Source organism: Callorhinus ursinus, unplaced genomic scaffold (genome assembly GCF_003265705.2).
Source record: "Callorhinus ursinus isolate GAN/ISIS: 27379988/994484 unplaced genomic scaffold, GSC_fseal_2.0 scaffold1, whole genome shotgun sequence".
NCBI lineage: Eukaryota > Metazoa > Chordata > Mammalia > Carnivora > Otariidae > Callorhinus > Callorhinus ursinus.
Genome location: NW_027397063.1, coordinates 123,537,199 through 123,559,574, shown reverse-complemented (window position 1 = coordinate 123,559,574; position 22,376 = coordinate 123,537,199). Strand labels below are relative to the sequence as shown.

The 22,376-nt window shown below is 34.5% G+C and overlaps 1 protein-coding gene across 4 annotated transcripts in view; it reads left to right on the top strand.

Moving 5' to 3' along the window:
• Nucleotides 1-22,376, top strand: part of TBC1D5 (TBC1 domain family member 5) — a 581,354-nt gene that overhangs the window by 66,988 nt on the left and 491,990 nt on the right. The window lies entirely within an intron of this gene.

The following is a 22,376-nucleotide window of genomic DNA, read 5'->3' as shown; positions in this document are numbered from 1 at the left end:
AGTCTCTATTATATATATATTTTAATTTAATTTTATTATGTTAATCACCATACATTACATCATTAGTTTTTGATGTAGTGTTCCATCATTCATTGTTTGTGTATAACACCCAGTGCTCCAAGTACTAGAGACTTAATGTATACATGCCTTGACAGTGTGGTGGTATTACTGGTATATATTGTAATCACACTGTACCATGTCTTAGCATAGGTAATTGTTTGACACTGCACTTAAAAATAAAACCCAGGTCAGTTGCACTAACGCCATATTTCATAATTTTTTCCATTTGAACAGTATGTAATTTGTATTGGCATTTTAATCTTTATTTCATTTAAGCTTCTATCTTTATCTTCACATTAAATAAATTTTTGTCTGTAATCACTTAACACTATAGAGTTCTCCTATACTCCTTTTTTCATTTTCTTGTACTTCTTATGGAGAATGACTTCTTTTGTCCCTTAGATCTAAATTTATTATATGTAGGTGCAAATATGTGACTTTTATTTTCCCTTCTTAAGTAGCTATGCCTAAGCATTTATTTAATGAAGTAAGTATTTTGATATAAATTACTTCTATTTTTCATTAATATTATGGTTAGGGAATTAATATTAGTTTAAAAAGAACATTCTGTGTGTAGTTAGATTTTTTTATCTCTGAACTTCATTTCAGGATAGTACAGAGAACTAAAGGGGCATTGGATCTGGTGGGATTGAGAACCATTGTTGTAGAAATGTGTGCTTATTCCTCCTAGCTCTTCCAACTCACATGCTTAAAGAATACTTCCAGATTAAATTGGAGCTTCTATCAAAACTAACAATTCATGTAGAATTAAATACTTCAGCATTAAACACTCTTCTAGTAAGGAATATAGGGACTTACTCTGATTTCTTTGATATTTTTGTAAATGAAAATTAACTGCATAGGAAGTATATGTAATAATGGAGTCAAAAAAGGAGATTTTATTTTGTCCATAAGACAACCAGATAGAGTGGGCACAGTTTTTCACTTAAAATTTGAAAAATAACTAATGCTAATTAATCAATTTGGGGGGATTCTAAAATTGATGAGTGATATAATTTAGAACCATTTTGAACTGTTGTTTATATCTCTAAATCAGTCTCTCATGTCATAGAAACTATACTGTTATATTTTGTCATTGGTTTCCTAAATGAAACCTAATTATAAAATAATCCAGTTAAACCCTTTTGTGAGTGAAAATTGTGTGTGTATGAATGCATTTGTTTTTATAGATACATGATTTTGTTTATCTTCAAAGTGACATTATTTAGAATGCATATGAGCATAACTTTAGAGATGAATGTGTAACAGTTTGGCAGTCATTTACTGGTAGAGACTCATCTGAAGACAGCCATTGTCATGGGGTTTCCCTCCAGCCTCACAGGCATCTTTGCCTAGGTGAAGAGTACTTGGTTCTAATTGCTTCCTCTAGTATTGTTTACTGTGGTTACTGTTTTCTTTAGCTGCTAGTGCCATTTTCATTCATGTCTGTGAGGTACTGAAGTGATCTAGAAGGTCAAGGATTTGGTATCTCTGAGGTTGGATAGCTTTGCTCTGGTCCTTATCTGTGATTACAACTCATTGTCTTTTTTTCTGGCTTCACTTCCTTATTATACTCACATACATTTTAGGAAGGGTTAAAATGCCTTTATTTTACTCTCAGACTTGATTAATAGTTTGGTTGAGTATAGATTTTTAGGTTGTAGGTAATTTTCTTTTAGAATTTTTAAGGCTTTGTTTCACAGCATTCGGTGTTGCTTCCAAGAACTCCATGGTCTTTTCCCACCACATTGTTTTCTGCTGTGCATGACCTGTTTTTATTATTCTGAAAGCTTTTAGAATCTTTATCTCTGAATTTGTATGATGGTGTGTCTTGGAATAGATTTTATTCATTGTTTATACTGGCACTTGAAAGGACCCTTTCATTCTGGAAGCAAGTGTTTTTTCAGTTGGGGAAGTTATCTTGAATTAATTCATTCTCCTGTTTGTTAGTTTTTTTTGTTGTTGTTCTCTTATTTGGAAATTTGTCACCAGGGTAGTAGAGGTGGCATGTGTGAGGCTGAATGTTACTGGACTGTGGACAAAATAGTTTGCTTCTCCTTGCTATCTTTTTTTTTTTTTTTTTAAGATAGATTTATTTGAGAGAGAGCGTGCGCACAGGGCAGGGGGTGGGGAGCAGAGGGAGAGGGAGAGAGAATCCCAGGAAGACTCCCTGCTGACCATGGAGCTCCACATATCATGACCTGAGTCAAAATCAAGAGTCTGATGTTTAACCAACTGAGCCACCCAGGCGCCCCTCGTCTCACAGCCTTTTATAAGTTCTTTGATGAGTTACTTCCCTTGATCCGCCATTTTGCAAAAATTTGAGATCTTTTTGGGATTTGGGAAGGAGAGGAAATCGGCTCATCTGCTTAATCTTTTTTGAATCAATCTTTTTATGTGTTGTTTGCTCCTCACTCTTTCCTGGCTAACTTATCCTGCAAGATGCAGCTCTCAAAAGCTTTCTCTGATTTTTCAGTGATATCACCTCATTTTTCACAAATCTTTGTAGAGCACTTATTGTACAATGTTATAATTACTAGTTTATTGCTTATCTTTGTAACAGAAACAGGAGTTGTCCTATTTTTACCAGTATTTCAATACAAAAATGGTATTTCTTAAGTGAATGAAAACAGGAACAAAATATAGAAATGAGATAGATGGTAGGCAACAACAGTACAGTTTCGTCAGAAGAATTATAGTTATTTCTTATTTTAATTCTATTTGATTAATAATGTTTGATAAATAAAAAATAAAAATGGAGATTTACTTTAGTAAAATGTTAATACTGTTAGTGTCCTATGGTAATCAAATTAATGTCTTTATATTGAGGCTAAAGTACAAAATAGTCATGAGAGTTTCAATGTAAGGGAGCATCTTTTTTAAGGCATTTGATTAGGAATTAAGCTATAAGATATTAAAAAAACAACTAGTGAAGAATTGTATATTAAGGGGAGTACAACAAAATCATAGGAAAGAGACAAGAATGGAGAAAAATTCTTGTCTTTTGGGAACAGCATTCTAATAATTTCAAATAATAAAATTGAAAATTCTAAGAAAACAGGATATATTTATTTTGTGAAAACTTGCCATATCTATATTGATAGATCTATATAGACAAAAGGAAAAGATCTGAATTAGCACATGATTTTGTTAAAAGACCTTCTCACTCTCTTGAATTCAAGTTTCACCATCAGAATTACCTGTTATTTCTTCCTGGAATATTTTCTTTTGATCATAATTTTGTTTTATTAATTTTAACTTTAATCGTAGGAAATAAAATTTTAATTTAAACTATTTGACTCATGACTCATGTTTTCATACAAGTTAAAATAAATCAATCAGGGGTGCATGCGTGGCTCATTCAGTTAAGGTAAAGATAGCTAAATTACTATTGATTTCAGCTCAGGTCATGATCTCAGCGTCCGGGGATTGAGCCCTGTTCAGTGGGGAGTCTGCTTGTCTCCCTCTCCCTCCACCCCCCCCAAACATGTGAGCACACATGCTCTCTCTCTCTCTCTCTCTCAAATAAATAAATAAATCTTTAAAAAGAAAAGTAAATCAATCTGGAAATATGTACTGAGCACATAGAAGTCCCTGGTTGGTGTGAAGAGATATTCACTTTTGAGGTGTGCTTTCTTAAGATGTATACACATAAGGAGTGGCACGTACAAAGTTCAGTAGGATGGGAAATGTCTTAAAATTCTATATGGTGACCAAGGTGGGATTTAGACCAAGATGGGATTTAGAACTATCTTTAGTAGAATGTTAATATATTCTTAAGTTATATCTTAGGCATGTTGTATATAAAAGCAGTAAGGATTAATAACTTGATAAAGTTGTTTTTAATATTTAATATTTCTCTCTTATTTTAGTCCATAGACCCTGTATCTTTAGGGCCTAGTCATTGTTCTCCATGAGTTTGTCAGCTAATTAGAAATGTTCTTAAAATTACATGGAATTATTCTTGGGATATTGCATTTTTCACCTATTTGTTCATATATATTCTATAGGATATATATTATACTATTACTATTATTATGTAATATATATATTATGCTGTTATCATATTCATGTATTATTATAATGTTTTTATAAAATCATTCAAGTTTCAGAAATTAGGGTTACACCAAAAATGGTAGGTGGTAATTTTTTTTTGCTGTATGGTAATCTTTTACTTCATAAAACATGGTTTGACTTACTTGTTTTGTGTCCATGTATTTTTATTTAAATTCAGTATTCATATTTTTTCAACATCACTCCAGGATAAAGTTAGATATTTTTTCATTCAAATTCACTAATTTTTTTCTATCTTGTAATTCATTTGCAGTTTCATGAAAATTTTTTCTCAGGTGTGCCAGTTTCACACGTATACTGTCTCTACTACCCATCTCCCACAGTTTCTCCTATCTCCTTTTCTTATCTTTTATTTTGTATCCCACTTCGTATGGTAGATGACACAGAACCTAGTACACACAAAAAACATTATGAAAACTCAGTTAAGTGCAGAAAGCTCTTATGGAGAAGAAAATGTAATTATGTTGTTGTGTAAACTTTTACAGTGGTGCCTAGCAAGCTAGAACTGCTTAACAGATGTGATTGCTTCATTGTTTCAAATTTATGCCAATCAGAGTTGATAGGATTTGATCACACTGTAGTAGACTTATGGGATAAATTACAATAATGCATGACATACTTCAGATAGGAAACATCAATATAAGTTGAGTATGATTTCTAGTGTACAATAACAGGTCAGTAATTCTTTAAATCAGATGGTTTCTACTTTGAGAGAATATCAGTTTTTGTGAAAATTAACAGTAACTTTGATATTTTTTTCATGGTGACAAAAAAGTGTATTAAACTTTTGTTTTAGTGTACAAATGTGATTCTAAATGAGAGGCATCTTGTTTCTATTTAGTTATAGATGACCTGTCAAATTTCCAAAGGCCTGTAAAGAAATGAGGCTAAACTAAAAAGAAATTGGACTGCACAAAATTTTAACACAAGATAAAAAGCTTGTCATTGGGGTACTGACTTCTTTAGAGTAAGATTTCATTAGATAAGTCTAAAGGCTGACTAGGAATCAGTCCCTTCCTCCCTCCCTTCCTTCCTCCCTTCCTTCCCTCCTAACAGGTAGAAGTTTAATACCTCACATAAACAAAGAAAATGAAAAAGAACATACTCACTAATGAAGTGAAAATTTCCCCCATGGAAGTTAGAGCCAAGGAATGGGGAGTCAGGTTCTCAATCAAGCCTGTTTATTCTAACAATAAATGGTAGAACCAGTTATTTCAAAGCCCCTGCTAAGATTGTTTTACTTAGGGAGTCTGCCTGGTGGAATCCCTCAGTTCAATTTTGAGACAAAAGCGTGGAGTCTCTTGAGAACTTGATTTGAAAATGTTACTAAGGCAAATCATTTGTGAAAGAGGGTAGAATTTTTAGTTTCTTAAATGGGAATTTAAAAGTTTTAGGATATGGAAACTAGCCAAACCAGTGATTATTAAGAAAGTAGGTAGACCCTCATATTTCAGGTAAGGATATTGTAAAGTCTTTTTAATTTTTTCATTAGAAAATTATTTACATCATGGCTTAGATTTAAAATACTTAAATATTCCAAATATTTGCAGAAGTATGGAGGATAACTAGAACAGGCAACCTTGTATTTACCATGCAGAATTAATATGTTAACATTTGCTGTATATGTATTTTAAAAGCATTTTAAAATCCTTCCTTTCACAGAGATTACCTCCATCTTGAAATTGGTTTATATCCTTCCTGTCCATGTTTTTAGACTATTAGTACATTTATGTGTTCATCAACATTGAGTGTTTTTACTAGATTAGAATATTTATGTAGTTTGCTTTTTAAAAATCCTTTTTACCCAACATTGTTTCTGAGCTGTTCCTTTTTTTTTTTAATTTTTATTAACATATAATGTATAATTTGTTTCAGGGGTACAGGTCTGTGATTCATCAGTCTTACGCAATTCACAGCGCTCACCATAGCACATACCCTCTGCAATGTCCATCACCCATCCACCCCATCCCTCCCATCCTCCTCCACTCCAGCAACCCTCAGTTTGTTTCCTGAGATTGAGTCTCTTGTGGTTTGTCTCCCTCTCCTGTTTCGTCTTGTTTCATTTTTCCCTCCCTTCCCCTATGATTCTTTGTCTTGTTTCTCAAAATCCTCATATCAGTGAGACCATATGATACTTATCTTTCTCTGATTGACTTACTTCACTTAGCATAATACCCTCTAGTTCCATTGCAAATGGCAAGATTTCCATTTTTTATGGCTGCATAATATTCTACTGTGTGTGTGTGTGTGTGTGTGTGTGTGTGTGTATACACACCACATCTTCTTTATCCCTTCATCTGTTGATGGACGTCTAGTGAGCTGTTCCTTCTATTTTTACAACTGGTGTATTAATTTTAACTGTTTTCTAATACTTCACGATAGGACAAAGTCAGTACCACAGTTTGTGTATCTATTTCCCATTTGGTGGACATTTAAGGGTCAGGATACTTTGCACAGACTTTTTCCACAGATATTCATGTGGCTTTGTAGGGCTCAGTGTTTTCAGCACATGGGACAAGTTGCTGTCAACTCTTAGAGCAGTGTATCCAGGTTCTGGTATTAGGCAGCATCCTCAAGCAGTTTGGTGCCCCTAGCGCTGTGTACTGCTTCATCCTTTCTTGCTGAAGTTCCTCTGCTGCCGAAAGCCAGTTGCAAAGAAGCCTGCCTACAATCTTGTTATGCTGTTCTTTTTAGAAAACCTTCTTTCCCCACTCTGTATATAAAAACATAAAATAGCTTTTTGTGTGTTTGTTTGAAAAAGATGCCCTTTGCTGTATTTTCCACTTTTTACATTTTTGTTTTATTTTAACCTGTGGGAGGCTGGGACCTATGTTGTTTGGGGGTTTATTTTTCCATTGTAACAGGTGCACTGGGTCTGTGCATAAATAAGACATGGTTTCGCTTAATATGAACAATATGATTTTGTTCCCAGATAGTTATATAATTGTTTCAGTTACTTACTGTGAAATATTGAAAATAATACACTCTTATTTGTGAATATTTTGGAATTTTTTTGGAGATTATTTGAAAATTTTATAACCTAAATTACATTATTTGGGCTCATTTATATTATAATTTTCATTAGGCTTTATTTTAATGCATTTTACATTTTGGTAGAAGTCATGTATTTAAAAGTATACTTAAACACATATTAAACACTTAAGATTTGGATTGTGATGCACTCTAACCATTGAAGAGGAAGCTGTTGGTTTATGAAATTCTTGGACTGTGTGCCCAGCAGCTTGAAGCTGCCTCATACAAGGCCAAATATTAGAATAGTAATGTTATTAACCCTTTCACTGAAAGTATTTCTTCTTGAAATAAAAAAGATTGAATAAATTACTAGGTCTGCATCATTTCTTGTGTATCAGTAGTTTCAGAAAGCTGAAAAATGTTTATGCTGTATAATAAACAGATGCTGCTCTAACAATGCAATACATTATGTACCAAAAATGATCTCTGTTTTAATCATAGATGCTGATTTAATGAGACAAGACTAGCTTACATCAAAAATAGATTTAGGGTGTGGTTTTTTTTTTTTTTGCCCTCTCTGTTTTTTCTATGTAATTAATAGACACACCTCTTAATATCATTGTCAACATTTTTGGGAGTATTTCTTTGATTTTCACATGTATTTTCTTTTTTCAATTCCTAGGAGTATGTAACTGTCTCGTAAACCCGTTCAAAATAGGGAAATAATTTTAAAGAAGGTGTCTCATCTTTCCCTGTATTGTTTTTTTTGTGTGTGTGGAAAAAAAATCTTATATGTTGATTTAAAGTTTCTACCTTTTTTTTGAGGGAAGACTGTAATTTTTAATAACTTATGGGAGAGTTTTAGGGAAGACAGTTAGACTGTTAATTGACTGTTGAGATGGTAATGCTTGAGGTTTAAAGTCTCTTTGATGCTGTGTGCTTAGGTTACTGTCCACAGTCAGGTTGCTGTCCACAGTGTCAATGGACCCTTTCCTAATCTATGAGAGACAGAGCTCTTCACTAGGCTCTACTTTCATTTCCATTTCACTTGATTTTATTCCCTCAAATTCAACTGCAGTTGCTGACTTTGAGCTCTTAAATTCTTCTACATCTGGATTGTACATCTTGACTGACAAATTTGCCTTTGCATTTGGTCAGATAATTGTATATTTGGAAGAATATTCCTATTGTGTGTTTTATTCCATTGAACCTAGCAGAGTTAAATGTAGTTTGGATGCATAGGGAAGAATTAATGATTGGAAGATACAGAGTTGGTAAATTATTTATTCTGGCCCCGAGGAAGCTGAAAAGCTGAGTGAAAGACTAATAAATCATTTGTGGTAGTGCTGGTTGTCACTTCCAATTATTTTAGACGGTTTTGTGATAAACTGCAGCACCTGCTAGATATCCGCACACCCTCCCTTGATGCTGGTGGTGCAGCTTGTTTAGTCGATTATCAGAGGCAAGTTTGTGTAAAGTTTATTTAGGTTGGAAAGGAAATTGCTCTTTTTAAGTCAATTTTGTTGCCTTTTCTCATTGTTTTGATTGCTATGAAAGGATTTGTGTGACATGGCAGGGAATCTGGAATGTACATACCACTTTAGCCAGGGGAGACTATCTTTATCTTTTGTTAAATTAAATACTTGAAGGATCGAGCTTCTTTGTTACTCCCAGACTAATTAAAAACTACTTCTACTGAGATGATTAGTATGCTAAAGATCAAATCATCTTTTTGATACTACAACATTTAGTAGAGAACCACTGTTGCTCTTTGACCAGACCTTTTTTCATCATTCTTTGTTTTTAATGGCTAAAGCTTTGAAACCAGTAGCTCTAAAAGGTAGTGAGGTCCTTCTTTGCTTTCGTTCTAAACTCAGCTGCTGAGATCCTTGGAGACATAAAAGAACTTAAAAGAAACCTTAGCCTAGACTTGTCTGGTTCTAACAGTAATGAAATACTGTTTCTCTAAAACTCCTTCAGAAATAAACTATGAACAGCATATAATGTGCATGCTTGGAATTATGGTCAGTTCTTTTGCTTTCATCAGAGTTTAATAATTGTTTATTATTTTGTGCCCAGAGCCCAAAAAAAGTTTAATACATCAGAATAACTTTGTTTTCATTGAGATTTTCAGGTTCAATATAAAAGCATGGATATTTGAGAGGATTCATATATAAAGAAATAATCTTGATAACTGTCTTGTATTCATTCATTTTTACTGACTAATTTATTTCTCCTCATAAACTTTTATTAAGCTCATGTGTACCTGCTCTCTGGGAACAAGTACTACTGTTAGAACTGATTTGTTCTTAGAGTTTAGCAGGTGCATGTACTATTCTAAGCATTTTACATATATTAACTCATTTCAGTACTATAAGGCATTTACTTACTGTTATTATCCTTATTTTACAGAAGACCCTTATGGAGTGATAAGGCCATGATTTCATTTTTCCTTTGAAGTCTGTACAAGGAGGGAAGTGTTTATGATAAATCTTATTAAGTTTGGAATTTCAATCCAAATAGTGTAATAAATATAATAAATGTCACTTGTCAAGCATTTAAATTTGGTATTATATATATTATTTTACTTCCCTCATAATCATTATTATATTTTTATGTTGAAGAAATTGAAGCTTAAAGAGATTAAACCGCTTGTCCTGGGTTAAGAAGCAGTTTAGAGGTTGAGGAGCTGGGATTTGAATCAAGATCTGACTGCTTCTGTACTCTATTTAGTGGTTACAAACCCTAGTCCTGATAGTCTGTTGTTTGGTAAGCCATAGAAAGTGGGAAGGAAAGTGGCTAGTGGGAACCCAGGCAACTGGAGTGCTTTTCCAGAAGTGGGATCAATGTTGCTAGATCTAGTGGGGTGTTTTTGTTTTTTGAGAGAAGTTAAAAATCTAGATCTTTTGGGGCACCTGAGTGTCTCAGTTAAGTGTCTGACTCTTGATCTCAGCCCAGGTCTTGATCTCAGGGTTGTGAGTTCAAGCCCCGTGTTGGGCTTTATGCTGGGCATGGAGCCTACTTAAAAGTAATAATAATAAATAATTAAAAAAATTAGTTCTTTTTATGTGAAATTTTCAGATTTTTTAAATCTTGGCAGTTTATTCAGGTTGAGTTGTTTGCCTACTGGATGTGAATGCCACTTTGTGACCTTTGCATATTACTTTTGGTAGAATTTGTCTTAACCTTAAGTTTGCCTTCTGACTTTATACACTTGAAAAATAGTAAGAGTCTATGAAAGAATATTAGTCGGATAATATCAGTAAAATTTCATGCTTAGGGGAGATTAACAGGCTAGGCAAGACATAGTTATTCATTATTTTAGGAATTTTGTATAGTTTGATATACCTCAGATGAATTTTAGTTGAGCTTAGATTTCAGGTTATCATGGGATGCTACTAATTTAAATACACTCTAGCACAGAACATAAAATCAAAGAATAAAAAAAGTCAATTTAAAATCTTGAAAATCTGAGCAGGTATTAAAATCTGTAAATGTTAATTGAAGCTCCCTCAATGTTGTGCCTTTGGTAACAAATCCTGTTATTTTCCCTCCTTTCCCTGCTCATATTCATTTATTTTCCTATGGTATAAATCATATGGAGATTTAAGATGCGTGTAGTTTTTCATTGAAATGCCTTTATCACATTTATAGGTAGGATAGTATAACATGTGGAATATTGTGACTTTTAATGGAATTTCAAACAATTAGTCGGAGACCTTCATTTATATGGAATATTACCCTGGAAACAGTTTTTAGTGCATGGGAAACCGAAATAAAAATCAGTGGTTGGTTGTTATGGTTTTATTAAATGCTTTTATGTCACTTAACATAAATACAGTATCCTTGAAGAAAATGTTACTGTCATTTCATCAGTGATTGAAAAAAAATTCAGACTAATTAGTTGTTAGAGTAGAAAGTTCCTCCAGAAACCCAGATTAAACACCTAACCTATTGTTAGTTGCCAATTGACTATTTCAAAGTAATTTTTCTTAATGAGTTTTAAAGCCTACCTTATAAGGAAAGACGTCTGTTCCATCCAAAATCACTAGTTCTTTGAAAAATAGCTTAATCGATTATGGAATCTTCAGTTTGTCCTTTACAGATTCTTTACATATTATTTCATATAAAAATAAAATACTTATTACTGACTTATTTTTCTAAGAATTTTTTTTGACTTAGAGCATTTCATTTAATAGTGTTCAATTCTTTGCCAAATTGTGGCTTTAAAAATTGAATGGAAAAATATTTTACTGTGTCCTCTTTATTATAAGAACAATATAGACTCTTAGAAAAATTGAAAAATAAAAAACACACATGATCCCACCACCCAGAAATGACTAGCACACCCCATTCTTTTTTTTGAAGGTTTTTTTTTCTTTTTTTGCTTTAGCATTTTATATTTGTCTTTTCTGTGATATTATTCATAGTTTAGTAGATTGGTTTTTAAAAGACAGTGTAATATTCAACAGAGTTCAAATGCATACCCTTCACAAAGCTCTCATCCAGTACCTGGAAGTAAATTCTCCTTCTAACTTCCATATGAGTATACCTCTATTATGATACCTTGTAGCTACTTATTTCTCACCCCAAACATTTGGAGGGTAAGCGCTATCTTATATTTTTCTTTATATTCTTATAACATTTACTCACTGTTGAATGAATATATGAAAATGGATCTTTAACTTGTCTCCTGCATCCACCAATTGAAACAGCAAAATGGCAGCACATATGTATGTACAATTTTTATAATTCTAGTGGGTTATACAAGTAGGGCTTTTGTGGAAATGTGATTATTAAGAAATCAGTGAAGTTTATGGAGCTAATAATTCTTCCTAGATCTAAAGATATACCTGGTCTTCTAATCATAATTAATGAAGATTTACTATGTTCAGATTTGCCAAGTAAATCTAACTTGAAGATGGTAGTTTGCTAAGTAAGTATTTATTTACAATATTACAGTATTAAAGGACTGCAAAAGAAATACTTATTGGAAGGCTTGAAATTAAATGGAGCATGGGAAACTCGAAACAAAAAATTTAGATATGGTGGATCTAGTATGCTATTCTTTACATAAAAGGTAATTCATAATTCTAGAGGTGATTAGACCTTTAAAAGTTAACTTATCAGTAAGAAACAAGTTTTGGGACTTAAATAACTGGACCAGGTCGTAAGACTGCATTGTACCTCATGTTCAGTAGTAATGTGTGCTCAAATAAGTTTTGAATGAGTAGGTTAAATACCTTATGTGTAAGAAGTTGTTGAAAATTTCACTGTGTGTCCTTTAGGAAAGTTATTACAAAAAAAAAAAAATTACCATGAATGTATACATTAGAAAACAGAATGTTTTCATTCCTTGAAAGTAGTTATGCTTTGAAGAGAAGAACTGAGAAGACATAATACTTTTAAAGTATTTTAAAGTAATGTAAAGGAAGATGAAATAGAGTGGGTTCTAGTTAGCTTTGTTTCCAGCAGCACTTTGACTATTTATTGGAAGGTATCCTTGAATAAGCTTTATGGAAACTTTTTAAGTTGGAAGAAGATTTCAGCTGGAGTGTCTAAAGGGTCACTTAAAAAAAAAAAAACCCTCTATATTAAAATAAAATGTGTCCAAGCTTTAAAGAAAAGATCTCAGAGTTTGCAGATGATCCTAAAATTGGAGCTAGAGGAAATAATGAGGAACAATGCAATCAGATTCAAAAAGATTTGGATTGTTTAGGTGATTGGGCCAGCAGATGGCAAATGCAGTTCAGTGTAGACAAATGTAAAATAATTATCTTAGGAACAAAGAACCAATCATACAGCACACTGATCAGGAAAAAATTTGTGGGTTATTGTAGGAAAACCATTGAAACAGTTAACCCGGTGCACAGCTGCAGCAAAAAAGGCAAGCAAGAAACCAAATTAGCAGACGGATAGAATATAAAGCAAGAGGCAATACTTATAGTGTATTAAGAAACTTGCTAGACCCCATCTAAATTACTCAGTCTAGTATTGGTTGCTAGAGCCACTTTAGAAAGAGTAAATTTTTGCCTTGGAAATAGACTAGAAATTGTAACAAGCAAATCTAATAATGTTAAAGAGATTTGAACTAATTTTTATGAACTTTGAATTTGTGAACTTTTATAGATTCGAGCAAGACACTGAGTCAAAATAAAGGCACTTCAGGTCTGTCTGCTATCAAAACTTGATCTTAGTAGAGAATGCATATGGTTTCAGCTGCCTAGGGCCTTACCTAGCCCCCTTTATAGTTTAGGTAGGAGGCTGCTTCTCATTTTTCTCAACTAAAGAAGCCTAAAGGCTGGCATCATGAGGTCCTTTGCAGCTTGAGAGCTGCATCTGGGCACCAAGAGTGATCAGGGGCATGAAATCTAAGAGCTGCAGATGAGATGGCTTCTTCCTGTCCTGTGACGTTGGTTACTGATGCAGTAACATGTTGCAGACTTCATTCTAGGCTGTGGGGGAAGGACTTTGTGATTTGCCTTCCTTGGTTCCTCATTCTCCAACCTTGTCTCAGTTTTTTTGAGCTATCCAGTACTCATCCAATAAATGCCCTTTTGACTTAGATGAAGCAGAATGTGTGTTATTTATAATTAAGAGCCCTAACTGGTACAGTAGTAAGGTCTTGTTATTTTAGCCTTGGCCATTGCTTTTTTTTTGTTCTTCCATGTGTTTGCTTTGTTTGGAGTGGTGTCTTACTATAAATCACATTTCAGATGAGAAGAAGAAAGCTAAAATGCAAAATCTGTCTCTCTGTCTTTCTCAATCTTTCTCATGGTTGAAAAGATGCAAGAAAAATTTGCACCAATTCTATCAGCATCAGTAATTCTCTTGTGCAATTTAATTTCATACAACCGAGTAGTGTCACTTTGTTAAAAATGATGTGTGGTGTTCAGCCGGTTTGTAGAAACAGTGCATATACATATCTTTCTGTATTTGTGGTATCTTTAAAAAGCATTTTCACGTTTTACTTTGGAGGAAACAGTGCACTATTTTCTTAGTGTCACATGAGTAATAAGTTGTAGATCAGGATATACTGTCCAGTGTTGTTTTATGTTATTATTGATTAGTGAATTTTTTTTGAATGAAATAGTTTGAAGAATAATACTTGTGAATTAGTTGGTTAATTATATTTTAAGTTTGTGATGAGTTGATTGGTTAATATTTAGAATTGATTCTTATCACACATGCAATGTTTTAAGTAGTGGTTAGGTTTTCCATTTATCAAATATATCCTTTTGACTTGTATTTAAATTGTTAGTCTAGTATATGGATGCTTGAGCCACAGCCACATGTAAAGTGGGGAAAAAAGTAATAGAAGTTTCTTTTTTTGAGGGATGGTGTACAGAGCTATTCCCTGGAAAAATTTTGAAGTAATCAAGAATTTTTTTGAGACGTTCATCATTCTTAAATGTGAAATGGAACCCTCCCAATCGAAAGACTGCCCTTGAGTTCATTACTCATAAACCTGTAGGTTGCCAGGACTCTCACCCTCCCCTAAGACCTGTATGTATCATGGCATCCATGGCATGCCTTGCCTTCCAAAGTAAGTATTCCATGATTCAAATTTGACTACCCCTGCAACTCTGCCCTATAGTATAGATTATGGATGGTGTTAGGAGACAGAGCTGTAGAACTGAACTATTTCAGATACCTATATGAACCCTTTCTCCTTTTAGAGATTATTCTTTTATGAAGAGGATACTTAATGCTTTGACAGTTTGGTTATTATATCTCAGCGAAGGAAAGACGTCCATCTAGTGTTAAGGGATATGTGTTTGGTTTTGTTGCACCATTAGGGACTGCATATATTATATTCACATACTCAAAATAATTTTTCAAGTATACTGATTTTATTATACAGATCTGTATAATAATACTCGAAATAATTTCCCAAGTATACTGATTTTATGGACAAAGATCTGTATAATAAAATCAGTATACTTGGAAAATTATTTTGAGTATGTGAATATTAAGGGTAGTTGAAGTTTTACATTCTAACCTTGAAATTATTTGAGATCTTTGTTTTTTTCTGCATCCTATACATGTATAGAAAGAGATGTCTGGGACATGGGGCTAAAATACTTAGCAGATGATTACATACCGTGGTTGGTATGCCAGATCTGCATATCTGCAAGGTAGCATAAAGATCCCTTTAGGAGTAGAATTAAGACCCTGTGCCCCAGCTCCTGCCCTCCCAAGAGATGTTTGTCTTCCTTGTCTATGTCACTGGTTCCTCTGTGGCGTAGGATCTGCAGCTAGCCATTTCTGTTGATGCTTGCAGTTGAGCTCCACTGACTGCTGTTAATGCTCTCACTACCTCACATGGGGCCCAATAACTCTTGGCTGTTTCTGGTCAGTTCCTGGATGAAAAAAGATAGGCCTTGTATTAATCTTGCCTTTCAAAGAGTGCACATTGGGTAGAGATGAGGGACTAATGCTTACTTTGTATACTGCTGTTGGATGCTCAGGGGCTACTTTTTCCTTGCCCCAGACTTTTTCTTTCTTTACTTAACTTCTAGGTTTGGAGTCATTTCGGAAGACCAGTGGCTGTAGATAGCTTAACTGTATAGTGGAATTTTCCTACATTTAGTTCTGGTTTCCTGCCTGTCTGCCTACCTCTTTCCCTCCTTCCTTTCATCCTTCCCTCCCTCCCTTCCTCTATTCCTTCTTTCTTTTTTCGCTAACAATTTTGGTTATTTCTTGTTTAAAGAAAATGGTCATGTTGGAAAATTCTGTGTAAAAATGTAACTTGTGAGTTTATTCTAAAAATATTGCATTATTTATTAGTAAGAAGGGATTAAATGTGTTTAAAATTTTTTTTATAAAAAAATGGGATGTTACATATCCACTACTGTTTTTCATTTAATGGTATATTATGGGCAGGAAATGTACATCATCTCTTTTATAGCTATATCATCTCTTTTAATAGTTGCATAACATTCTGTTGTGTGGCTGTACCATGATTTATTTAACCATTGATAACTATTTGGGTCATTAGAATTTTTCACTATTATATATGATATTGCATTCAAAATACTTTTGATAATTTTTACATATATAGCTCTCATTATTTCCATAGGATAAATTCTGGAAGTAGAATTATTGGTTAAAAGGATAATTACATTTTTAAGGCTTCTGATACTTTTTGCCAGAATTCATATGTTTTACGCCCAGCACTGATTTTTGAGAATCCTTTTTATTTTCATGTCAACAGCAGGTATTATTACTTAAAAAGAAAATATTTTTGCTAATGTTATAGGTGAAAAGTGTATCTTAATGTATATTTTAAATGTTATTGACCATTTGTATTTATTTTATAATAGTCTCCCTAAATAATTTTACTCATTTATTTAAGTACTAAATTTATATAATAAGAAAATTGACCCTTTTCTGGCATGGTGTTTTGATTTTTTTTTTCTGTATTTCATTCTGTTTTTTTTTTTTTTTTTAATACTGAGTTGAAGTATTGCTTTGTTGGTTTTTTTGTTTGGTTTTGTTTTGTTTCTTGGGCCATTTAAAATTTTTATTTAATCAAATATGTCTTGTTTTACATAAATTTTTTCATTTTTAGTATTTAAAATTTTCCTTTACTTATAAATTTTTAATCAATTTAGGATTTTTAAGTGTTAGTTTTGGGGCATATACTCTGTATTTTCTGTTTATTGGTTTTTTAGACATTGATGTGCACCCAAACATTGATGTGCCCATGAACTCATAATCAAGAATATAAGAAAGGAGCACTGAACTGCTGGCAGCTGACTGTGACCTTGAGTCTCAGCTTCTGTATGTGTAAAATGAAGATATTGGTCTGGTACAGTGCTGTTCATTCAGTTATTTTGCCCATGAACCACAGTAAGAAATAAAATGTAAATCATAACCTAAGACTAACATACACTTACTCATATACAGATATATATTTTTGTGTATATATACACACATACTACCTGCATTCTACTTTTTGTATGTCATGCCATATCATGTCATGAAATGGGAGACGATTAAAAAAAAAAAAAAGAAAATTGCCTTATGCAACTTACTAAATTGCTATCATTACTCACAAAGGGGTATTACTCACAGTTTGTGAAACACTGATTAGTGAATTGGACACTCAAATGCCTTCTAGGGCTGACCAGCTAACAGGTATAAATACCTTGCCAATTTAGCAAATCAGAGGACCTGGGTCCTATCTAAAGGCATTCAAATTAAAATAAAACTTACTAGGTCAGCAAACATTTTCAGGTGGAATTCAGCCTGCTAATTTGGGCCCCTAGCCTAGACCAGAGGGAAAAAAACCCAAAGACATAAAATACAAGCTCATTACTCTGTCAGATTGCTGTTAAGTGTTTTAAACAGAGCATGTTTAGGCAGTGGAACCCAGACCATACTATGAGTAACATTGGTCTAGATGCTGAGTTTTGGGTACTTTCCAGTACCTTTCTAATCTAGAATTTTGTGGCTCTGTGACAACTTTTAGACATAGAAATTGGGAGACAGAGTGGCCTCACTCAGTTTTTCTGATCTGATAATCCTGATAGCATCTGAGAAAGGGAAACACTACAGAGATTATTCTAGGTATCTGAGTTGCTCTGGAGGATGATTAAAGGGGAAGGTGAACTTTGTTCTTTCCGTGTCAAGCAAAAGTGATGACACAATATCCCAGCATATATGTCTAAAAATGAAAGCTGCTGATGAATAACCAATGAAAAATTATATTGAAAAGTTCAGTGTCACTGAAAAAATACAGCAGCATTTGGATAGCTACTGAACCTTTGTGTGTGTGTTTATATGCACACAAAATTATTTTTGTGACCTGATTTTCTAGTTTTGGGGGCAAGCTATCTACCTACAAGAGAGATTCTGTGATGTACAACCATTAAGCCTCACTTTGGTGACTTGGGTAATTGTAATGGAACCATGGAGTCATTAGGCTCCAGATGGAACTTTAATCTGGCTTCTGATTGAGCCAAGTGTCCTTGTAGAGTCTCTAAGCATCTGTTTTGGAAGTATATCTGACATTATTCAAAATTTGTACAAATTAAGCCACCCTTGGGTTATAATTCAATTTTTCTTTATTGAGAAATGTATTGTAAACAGTCTTAGGCAATCAAGTAAAACTAGCCTGTTCCCATTATTTATTTGCCTATTAACTGGTCATTTGTATTTTGTGATTAAACTCTTAATGGATGTAAGAAAGCTTACATTATACTTCTAAAATTGTAATTTGTTTATAAAATGTGAAGTTGTTTCCTAGTTTTAAATAGCTTTCACATAGGTACTTATTTTTGAGAGACTATTTAAAAATACTTAAAATTATGGTAATTTCACCTTTGAACAACGGAAACCCCCAAATAATCTGCTTTATGCCAGAATGAAGTTTATTTTCTTCCATAATGGAATTTCCAGAGATAGAGAAGTCTCTAGGGCTTGGTCTTCAAACACTGTATGAAAAAGGTATGAGCTTGGTTTATCTGTCTCTCTTGGTTTGTCTTCGGACTGGTTTCCTTTGTGATCACAGGATGGCTGCCATTCAGCAGCTAGAGCAACACACATCCTTTCCTTCCAGCAGGGAGAGAAAGCAAGAATTTTTTTTTTTGGTCATTGTAGAGTATGATTCCATTCTTGAATATTCTGTCAGAATCCATTTTCTATCCAGTGTGGCTGAAGGCCAGACCTGGAGCCTATTAAATCCTTAGGGTAATGACTGCCCTCCCATGACATCTTTTGAGAGCCAGCTGTCCTGTTGTCCACTGACAAGTCCACACCTCATTCCAGCAGTGGTGTGGGCCCATGTGCTCGAACTCTCCGCCTATTTCAACATGTATCTCTGTATGTGTGTAGCTGTATGACAGTTAATATAATATCCAGTTCATCCTTTTCTAGTAAAGAAATATATGAAAGCATATGAAATACATTCACACAAAATATGCTCATATTTAAAAAAATATTTGACATGTGTTGGGATGAACTCCTTGAGAGTAGGATCTGGGTTTGGGTCTATTTCTATTTTACTTTGTATTGTGTTTGCAAGGCGTGTCTAAAATTAGTTCAGGATTAAATGTGCAGCAGGAAAAGGAGTAGGGGCTCTCATGGAAATCGGAGAACAGGGCTTGGTTTTAAGACTATGGGAAGTGGCTTTGGTTTTAAGGCAATGTAATAAAACAAACCTTTAGCTCTACTCTGTATGCCTTCTTTCTCGCTGGGTACCAGCAGGGGTTTCTGTTTTCATATTATTGTAGCTCACATTGTTAGTTTCCTGCTATAGCAGCCAGAGCAGAAGGCATGTTTCTTCTGAGATTTTTAGATCAAATTGTTTGGAGAGGCACAGTGAATCTGAAGCAGTCCATCCTTTTAAGCCAGGTGGTGAAGGTCCTACTTTACTGATGAGCTTGAGCCTGATACCCACCTAAGGTCCAGTCCATTGTTGCTGGTGTGGTATAGAATTGGGCAGTCATGTCACAGAGGCTGGATTCAAGGCAGCTTCTTTTAGAGAGTGATTGTGACTGACAGATTCAGTCAAGTAGGCTAGTGTATAATAAGAGCTGAGAAAATGGCTACCTTTAATTTGAAAGACTTATTTATTTGAGAGAGAGAGAGAATGTGGGTGAGAGAGGGAGAGAGAATCTCAAGCAGACTCCAGGCTGAGCGTGGAGCCTACCTGGGGGCTCAGTCTCATGATACTGAGATCATGACCTGAACCCAAACCAAGAGTCGGGCGCTTAACTGACTGTACTACCCAGGTGCCCCTACCTTTAATTTGAATGCTCTTCCAGGGAAAGGCTGTTCTGGGATACAGGAGTACACTATTTTATTTGTTGCATGGTAATTGTATTTATCTTCTGGGACTGCTGTAACAAAGTACCACAAACTGGGTGGCTTAAGTAATAGAAATTTATTATTTCAGGTCTCTGGAGGCTAGGTGTCTGAAATCAAGGTGTCAGAAGGGTTGGTTTCTTCTGAGAGCTATGGGACTGTGTGGTTCTTCAATCGTGATTGTTTATTTAAAATCTCTTTTTGGTAATTAGATCTACTAAGGATGATTATATTAGTAATATAGTTATATACACTGTTTGGTTGTTGGGATGGTAAATATGATTAATATAATTGGAAATGTTTACAGAATTTATGTTGGTGGTTTCATTTAAAAAATTGGTCCTTTTGGTCACTGTATTCATTTTCAAGGGAATTATTTTTAACAGGAAGGTACCTCCTACATAATGGTATGGCAACTAAGAGTGTTATGTCCAGACACAAGCTGATTTAAGTTGATTAAAAAGAGATGTGTCTAGGGGCACCTGGGTAGCTCAGTTGTTAAGCGTCTGCCTCCGGCATTGGGCTCCCTGCTCAGCGGGAAGCCTGCTTCTCCCTGTCCCATTTCCCCTGCTTGTGTTCCCTCTCTCGCTTATCTCTCTGCTCTGTCAAATAAATAAATAAGGAAAAAAAAAAGATGTGTCTAAAGAGAAGTTTACAAATTTAAAGTAAAAATAAATCTGATTACTGTAGAAAGAGAAATTAGAGAAACAATTCCATTTTACAATAGAACCAAAACCATAAGATACCTCAGAATAAACCTAACCAAAGAGGTAAAGGATCTATACTCTAGGAACTACAGAACACTTCATGAAAGAAATTGAAGAAGACACAAAAAGATGGAAAAACATTCCATGCTCATGGATCAGAAGAATAAACATTGTTAAAATGTCTATGTTACCCAGAGCAATCCATACCTTCAATGCCATCCCGATCAAAATTCCAATGACACTTTTCAAAGTGCTGGAACAAACAATCCTAAAATTTGTATGGAATCAGAAAAGACCCCGAATCGCCAAGGAAATGTTGAAAAAGAAAAACAAAGCTGGGGGCATCATGTTGCCCGATTTCAAGCTATATTACAAAGCAGTGATCACCAAGACAGCATGGTACTGGCACAAAAACAGACATATAGACCAATGGAACAGAATAGAGAGCCCCGATATGGACCCTCAACTCTATGGTCAAATAATGTCTTTGTCTTCGACAAAGCAGGAAAAATATGCAATGGAAAAAAGACAGTCTCCTCAATAAATGGTACTGAGAAAATTGGGCAGCTATATACAGAAGAATGAAACTCGACCATTCTCTAACACCATACACAAAGATAAACTCAAAATGGATGAAAGACCTCAATGTGAGACAGGAATCCATCAAAATCCTAGAGGAGAACATAGGCAATAACCTCTTGGACCTCGCCACAGCAACTTCTTTCAAGATACGTCTCCAAAAGCTAGTGAAACAAAAGCAAAAATGAACTTTTGGGACTTCATCAAGATGAAAAGCTTCTGAACAGCAAAGGAAACAGTCAACAAAACAAGGAGGCAACTCACAGAATGGGAGAAGATATTTGCAAATGACACTATAAAGGGCTGGTATCCAAGATCTGTAAAGAATTTCTCAAACTCAACGCCCAAAAAACAAATAATCAAGTCAAAAAATGGGCAGAAGACATGAACAGACACTTCTCCAAAGAAGACATACAAATGGCTAACAGGCACATGAAAAAATGTTCATCATCATTAGCCATCAGGGAAATTCAAATTAAAAACACATTGAGATACCACCTTACACTGGTTAGAATGGCAAAAATTGACAGGACAAGAAACAACAAATGTTGGAGAGGTTGTGGAGAAAGGGGAACCCTCTTCCACTGTTGGTGGGAATGCAAGTTGGTACAGCCACTTTGGAAAACAGTGTGGAGGTTCCTCAAAAAATTAAAAATAGAGCTACCCTATGACCCAGCAATTGCACTCCTGCGTATTTACCCCAAAGACAAAGATGTAGTGAAAAGAAGGGCCGTGTGCACCCCAATGTTCAAAGCAGCAATGTCTGCAATAGCCAAACTGTGGAAAGAGCCAAGATGCCCTTCAACAGATGAATGGATAAAGAAGATGTGGTCCATATATACAATGGAATATTACTCACCCATCAGAAAGGATGAATACCCAACTTTTACATCAACATGGATGGGACTGGAGGAGATTAGGCTAAGTGAAATAAGTCAAGCAGAGAAAGTCAATTATCATATGGTTTCACTTATTTGTGGAACATAAGGAAGAGCATGGAGGACATTAGGAGAAGGAAGGGAAAAATGAAGGGGGGGAAATTGGAGGGAGAGATGAACCATGAGAGACTGTGGACTCTGAGAAACAAATTGAGGGTTTTAGAGGGGAGGGTGGTGGGGGGATGGGTTAGCCCGGTGATGGGTATTAAGGTGGGCACGTACTGCATGGAAC